Below are 7,380 nucleotides of genomic sequence, written 5' to 3'. Positions count from 1 at the left end.
GATCGTGAGGTCTTGGAGCAGTGTGGAAATTAAGAGACAAAAGCCAAGTGGGAAACTGCACCCAGCCGGCCCTGAGAAACTTGCACAAGGCACAGTGACAAGGTGAAGGAGCCACGGCCGGCATGGTTAGCCAGGTGAGATGACAGCATCTTGGCCCAAACCTGTTTCTCCCGAGGCCACAAACCTGCATGTCATCTGGACCCGCACCTCTCTCCCTCCCCCACCATCCGTCATCACCGCGTCCTCTGCTCCCTGCACTTCTTTCATCCCCACTGCTGGTCTAGGCATCTTTGTCTCTCCCTGCGTGATCGCAGTGGCTGCCTAACAAGTCTTCTGGTTCCCAAAGGCCATCTCTCCGGGACCCCGTCTCTTCCTGCACAACAGCCAGAACGGTCTCTGAGCTTTTAAAAAGGTAACTCGGCTGGCTCGCTCGCTTCCGAATTTGCTCGTTGCTTTTATAGTAATACCTTTGTCCTGATCTCTGAGCCCTTGTAGGAGCTGGCCCTCGCTTGCGGCTACAACCACATCTTGCTTCCTCCTCTTCCACTGTGTTCCAGCCACCCTGGCCCTTCCCCGGGGTCTCTGCTCTCACTGCCTCTGTGAACCTAGCTACTCCTTACACTCCACCCCTCTGAATCCCAGTCTCTCCATCTCATTAGCCTGTGTATCTGCTTCTTGGGACTATGCCTGTCTGAAATCCTCACATCTGCTTGATCCCCAGTCTGCCCCACTAGCCAGCATTATTTTTTTCAAGGACCATGGGCGAAGGGCTTCCCTATAGCTCAGATGGTAAAGAACCTGCCTGCAATGCAGGACACCAGGGTTGATCCCTGGGTCGGGAAGATAACCTGGAGAAGGGCATGGCAACCCACTCTATTATTCTTTCCTGGAGAATCCCATGGACAGAGGAGCCTGGAGGGCTATAGTCCATGGGGCCGCAAAGAGTCAGACACGACTGAGCGACTAACACTACTACCACTACCACCATGGGCGAGGCGCTGCTCTGAGCACTTTACGGACCACGCATCTAGTGCTCGCAAGACCGTGTGAAACCAATACGATCGCAACACCATTTTACAGATAAGGAAAATGAGGCACAGAGGTACCCAACTTGTCCCCAAGCCAGGCCATTCTTAGGTGGCCAAGGTGGGATTTGAACCCGGTGACTTCAGCCCAAGGCCTGGACCTTTCATTACTAAACGATCCTGCCTAAACCACTAATGAGATTAAAAAACAAAAAACAAAAAAAAACAAAAAACCAGCACCCTTTTTACTTTCTAAAGCTTTGAACCGGCTGGAGGAGCAGCTGATGGCCTTCACTGGCCACACTGGTACCAGACCGCCCACCCCCAAGCTTTTAATGTCTATGGTGGTTTGGGGACCTGATTTGACCTGTTTTTTCTCTACAGAACAGGCCATAATGAAAAGAGTTCTCAAACTGCTTTTTGTGGACTTTTAAAATATTGAAAGCATGAGTCCATTTCCCTTCTGTAATTCTCAACAGGGTCTCACTGCATAAAGGGGACCAGCTCTAACACCTGTGGAATTGAAACCCTGGCTGCAGAAAACTGGGGACTCAATGCCTATTTGGGTTGTATTTTTATTAAAACCCCATTAACTTGTTTCTCTGAGAGCAATTAAAGTGTCCTGGCCTGATGCTCTGCAGCACTGTGGAGGAGATGCTTATTAACACTGAGCATTCTGTTCTGAGCTCAGGCAGAAAACTTTCTTTCCAAAAGCACCCTGGGTGGGGGTTTATGGGGGACTGATGTCTTGGGGTCCCTCTCACCCCCAAGGTAAGTTTCCTTTACCGATAATTTGGTTACATCCTCTGCAGCTGGTCTTAAGTCAACTGAGGTTGATAACATCATTTTCCTTCTACATGGTGGGGTGTTTTTTGTGTTTTTGTGGTTTGTTTTTTTTTTGGCTGACTTTTATAACTCAAGACCAGTTGAAAGTCTTCCAATGAATATTAATTCCTTCCACACCTCGTAAAAGTCTGAGCACCACCCCAGGGCACACGGAGGCCAAGTGTGAAGTTTCACTTGGCAGAGCTGTAGACATGCATTTCTGTCTCTACTTTTGCACCTTGAAATCAGTCAGACCCACGTGAGCCAGGCCCCATCCTTATTCCATGCCAGGGTGGATGCGACCCGCTGGCAACTGTGTGCCCCCACCACAGGACTCTGCATTTTAACACAGGGGCACATTCTGGAGGTGGACAGCTCGCAATTCAACCATTCAATCAATGGAGCATCTACTGGGCACAAGCTTGGTGCTTTGTGCTCCCGGGGATGTGGTAGGTCTGAGGTGGGGCCTGAGAACCTTCGTTTCTAACAAGTTCACAGGTGGTGCGATGCTGTTGGTCTGGGGGCCACACTCTGAGACTCACTGCTTCAGGACCTCCCTTCCACTCCTTCCCCAACCTTGGGATGGTGCTTCAGCCATTGGCTCTCAGGCAATTTGTATGGCCTCCTGTTTGTGATGGTCTGCCCGTTTCCTTCTCCCCACCTCCCTATCTGTCACTCTCATCCTTGCCCTCCATGTTCCTGCTCTCTTCTCCTCAGAACAGCCTAAGCCACAGACCACCCCTCCCCTTTTCCTGCCCCAAGACCTTGGCACCTGCTACCCTCACTGCCTGGAATGTTCTTTCTTGGGCTCTGCACCTGGCCAACTCCACACCCTAACTCAGAGAGGCCTTCTATGAACACAGTTGAAAGACGGTCCCCTGAGCTGTTCCCCTTCCAACACTCTTTAATTCACATCACAGATCCTGTGTTGATCAGATCTGACTCCCCTTGAGAATGTAAACTCCACAAGGGCAGGGAGGAGTGACGTCCCTCTCCCCGCTGTAGACCCCACACTGGGTGCAGTCACAGGGTAGGGCAGGGGTCCCCAACCCCCAGATGGGTAATGGTCCATGGTCTGTTAGGAACTGGGCCACACAGCAGGAGGTGAGCAAAGTCTCATCTGTATTTACAGCTGCTCCCCAGTGCTCTCCCTTCACCCCCAGATGGGACTGTCTAGTTGCAGAAAAACAAGACCAGGACTCCCACTGATTCTGCATTATGGTGAACTGTATAATTATTTCCTTATATAATCCAGTGTAACAATCATGGAGATAAAGTGCACAATGACTACAATGTGCCTGAATCATGCTGAGAACCCTGGTCCTTGGAAAAACTGTCCTCCATGAAACCGGTCCCTGGTGACAAAAAGGTTAGGGACCGCTGGGGTACAGCATCCTTGGAGAAGTGAAGGAATGGGATTAGCTTCTGTTCTCAGTGAAATCCACACTGGAAGTGGCTGGAAAACCAGCCAGTCTTGCCCCATGGGCTCTTCTTTCTGCAAACCTGCCTGCCATTCGGCCAACCCTCAACCACCCAGCACTTCGTTTTGAGCCAGGGGTTGGGGTGGGAATGGAGGGAGGAAGGGGAGGCTTGGGAACAGCCACAGTTGCAGATTAGACACATAATCAAATCCAGAGGGCTGCACTGTGTTCTGCCAATTAAGATACCAGATTAAGCAGGCCAAGGGCCCCTGGGGCGAGATGCCACACAAAATAACTCTTCAAAAATAGTAACTTGTATCTCAGGAATGAGCATGAATTGTCAATGACATGAGCAGTGTTTTGAAACAGAAAGACGAGTCCTATTTATATTGCAGATAATGGTTACATGACGTAGGCATAGCTTGGGCCAATGTTCCCAAAGGAGGTATTTAGGAGTAATGGTGTGGAAGCTGTGTTGGAAGGACCAGTGCTGAAGAGTAAAGATGGCTGGTGGTGTGGTGGGAAGAGGATGTCCACGGCTCCTGGCCGGGCTCTTGCTGCTTACTGGTCAGTGCAGCGGAGCAGCAAAGATCTGCCTTCAGGAGCACCTGGATCAGGGTTCCAGCCCTGGGCTCAGCACTTGTTGCTGTGTGACCTTGAGCAGTTGTTTAATCTCACTGAGCCTGTCTCTATCTCTGGAAAATGAGGGGAAACAATAATTTCTCTCTCGGAGTTGTTGTAAAGAGTAAATGAGATAATAAGATAATGTGTATAAAGTGGATGTTGCAGTGCCTGGCACAGAGTAAGCACTCAATAAATAATAGCTATTATTAGCTACAACATTAAAAATTTTTAATTGTGGTAAAAAATAATATAAAAATGTACCATCTTAACCACTTTCAGTGTACAGTTCAACAGTGTTATATGTATTCACACTGTAGTGCAACAGATCTCTAGAACTTTCTTATCTTGCAAAACTGAAACTCTTATGTTTCGATTTTTAACCCATATTGAGTTGATTTTTGTATTTGGTTTTAGGTAAGGGTCCAATGTCATTCTTCTACAGTAACACTTTTATGTTGAAAATTCCTCTTACCTATTTGTGCCCATTTTCTCTTCTGTTAAAAAAAAAAAAGGTAGGTTAAGAACTTTTCTATTCAAGATACCACAAAGAAAATTAAAGGACAAGCCACAAACTGGGAGTTTTTTTTATTTTACAACACAGATAATCGATTCCTATTCAGAATACTTCTATAGGTCAGTAAGAAAAAGACAAATGTCCTCATAGAAAAATGGGTAAGACGCATAAAAAGGAATTTCACAGAAGAGGAAGCATGAATGGTCCATGAACATACAATAAAATACTCGGCCTCATTGGTGCTCAGGAAAACGCAAATCAGCATCACTATGAGGTATCAATTTATACCCATTAACTGGGCAAAAATTAAGAACTCTGATGATGAGGACTCATACATAGCAGATGGGAGAGTAATCTGGTACATTCTGGCAGCATCTTGTGAACTTGAGCACTCACAGAATTTACAAGCCAGCAATTTAACTTTCAGGTGAAACTTCCCCAAGAGAGATTCTTAAGTAAATAATTCAGATATGAGCACAAATATGCACAGTGACAATGTCTATAACAGAAAAAAGGACTGGAAACAGACCAAATGTCCAGTAATGAGAGAATACTTATAGAGATCATGGCATGTTTCCAGAATAGAGAGTCATTCAGCAGTAAAAATGAACTGCAAAAACATGGGTGAAAGTTTAAATGTAAAATTGAGTGAAAGAAACACGCATGTGGCAGGGTATTGTTTTTGCAGAGTCCAAAACCAAATCAAAACAACGTACTCATCAGATATATAAAACAAAGGGACTGTACACCTGAAACTAACACAACTTTGTAAGGCAACCGTACTTCAATAAAATCTTTCTTATTATTGGAGAATAACTGCTTTGCAATGTTGTGTTGCTTTCTTCCATACAATGAAGTGAAGCAGCTGTCAGTGTCTCCCTCCCGCTGCCTCCATCCGCCCTCTAGGTCCTCACAGGGCGCCGAACTGAGCTCCCGCCCGCTAGCGGTCTGTTCTGCTAGTGTATATATGTCAGTGCTCCTCTCCCAGGTGAAAAGCAGTTTTTAAAGAGATAATAAACATAAAACCCAAGATCATGGTAACTCTGGGGGTGGGGGCAGCAGGAAATCATGCAGAAGGAACCAGAAGCATTGATAATTTTCTAGAACTTTAGTGCCTGGAAGTTTCTGTGTGTTCTTGTTATTATAACGCTTCATAATCTAAAGATATGTTACATAAATTCCTTTCCATGTATTAAATGTAACATGATAAAGAGTTATTTTACCAGCCTGGAAAGCAGTTAATCCTTATGGGCTCCATCAGCTCTAAACCACTGGGTAGCAGCTACCAGTGTAGGGAGATGATAAGAACTCTCCATTCCTCCACCATCTGTTTATTCTGGGAAGAATTTGGAAGGGGCAGGCATGACGCTGTCTTTGAAGCCTCCAAAACAAATCCTGGGCACAAAACCCAGACTGGAGGCTGGAGAAGAGTTGAGAAGAGGCACAGAGAACAATCTCGTGGACAGGAGAGAGAGATCTGGGTAAACTGCGGCTGACTTGGCTCCCAGGCCACCCTCAAACTGGCAAAACTGGCTTGCACCTTCTTGCACTTTGGCAAGAATCAGACAGGGAATGAGCAGGCCATCCAGGAGACATTTACTGTCCATTACACTTCTAAGGGAACAGGCGTGGCATCACTGAACAAAGGGGTCCCCCAGAGAATAATAGTGCGAAGTCACCCCTACATTAGTTCTCTGTCTTTGGCTTTCCTGGGTTAAAGGCCATCTCGGAGGCCTGAAGACACAAGCTCTTTCCTGAGAGATTTATTTCACCACATGAGTCCCCAAGGGACCTTGCCACGTGGTGTGGATGAGATTGAAGGAGGTGGATGTGCTTGAGCCATAATTAAGCAAGGCAGTTCATCCACCTCCATGTAACTCAGCTGAACGCTTGACTCAACAGATGCATCTACGATAAGCCAAGACTTTTTTTTCCCTATGGTTTCTTTGTTTGACTTTACAGCAGCAGAAAAGCCTTTTCAAATCACAATGGTCTGTGGAAATAACAGTCTTTCAAAATGGAGTGAGGTTTTTCCAGTTTTTATTGATTTCTTTTAAAGATGCCTTACAGGGCTTCAGTGGTAAAGAATCCGCCTCCCAATGCAGGACACACAGTTTGATCCCTGATCCAGGAAGATCACACATGCTGCAGAGCAACTAAGCCTGTGTGCAACCAAGCCCATGAGCCTGTGTTCTAGAGTCTGGGAGCCACAACTACTGAAGCCCGGGTGTCCTGGAGTCCATGCCCCGCAACAAGAGAAGCCACCGCAGTGAGAATCCCAAGTACTGCAACCAGAGAGGAGCCCCTGCTCACCACAACTAGAGAAAAGCCCACATAGCAACAAAGATCCAGAACAGTCAGAACAAATACATACAATATACACAAAATAAATACATACAATATAAACAAAATAAATAAATACAATTTTAAAAAAATAAATAAAATTTTTTTATTTAAAAAATAAAATGCCTTAAACATTGGAGAACACTGATTTTCACTGTTGACTATATATAAACGTGGTGTATCATGTTATATGATGTGCTTTGGGGTTTCCCTGGTGGCTCAGATGGTAAAGAATCTGCCTGGGTCAGGAAGAGCCCCTGGAGAAGGGAATGGCAATCCACTCCAGTATTCTTGTGTGGAGAATCCCATGGACAGAGATGCCTGGTGGGCTACAGTTCATGGGGTCGCAAAGAATTGGACACAACTCAGCAACTTACGCTTCACTTTCACTCCCTGCAAATCTTTGAAACAATCTGAAAATTCAGCCAGTAGAACCTTCTGAAATGTTGATCAGGGGCTAAGTTGGCTCAAAGCCTCAGAAAACACTTCCTGGACTGCTCAGTGACTGGAAGAGAAGCACTTTACTTAATTTTTATCTGTCCTCTTGGATGCAGAAATGCGTGAACACACGATGCTAAATTAGAAAATGACAGCGTCTTTTGAAAGGTTTTTTTAAATGTTTTGCTCT

The 7,380-nt window shown here is 45.9% G+C and overlaps 1 long non-coding RNA gene across 1 annotated transcript; it reads left to right on the top strand.

Annotated features, from left to right (window-relative positions):
* Positions 1–6,618, top strand: LOC147353324 (uncharacterized). Its single transcript, XR_015145536.1, has 3 exons — positions 1–134; positions 347–412; positions 6,515–6,618. It is a non-coding gene; the product is annotated as an uncharacterized LOC147353324 (long non-coding RNA).
* Positions 6,619–7,380: the final 762 nt, after the last annotated feature.

This window comes from Bos grunniens, chromosome 18 (assembly GCF_055505025.1).
Source record: "Bos grunniens cultivar Pamir isolate PY7600 chromosome 18, Bosgru_T2T1.0, whole genome shotgun sequence".
In the NCBI taxonomy this organism is placed as follows: domain Eukaryota; kingdom Metazoa; phylum Chordata; class Mammalia; order Artiodactyla; family Bovidae; genus Bos; species Bos grunniens.
Note: the sequence above shows the minus strand (reverse complement) of the source record. Positions and strands in the feature narration are given on the sequence as shown.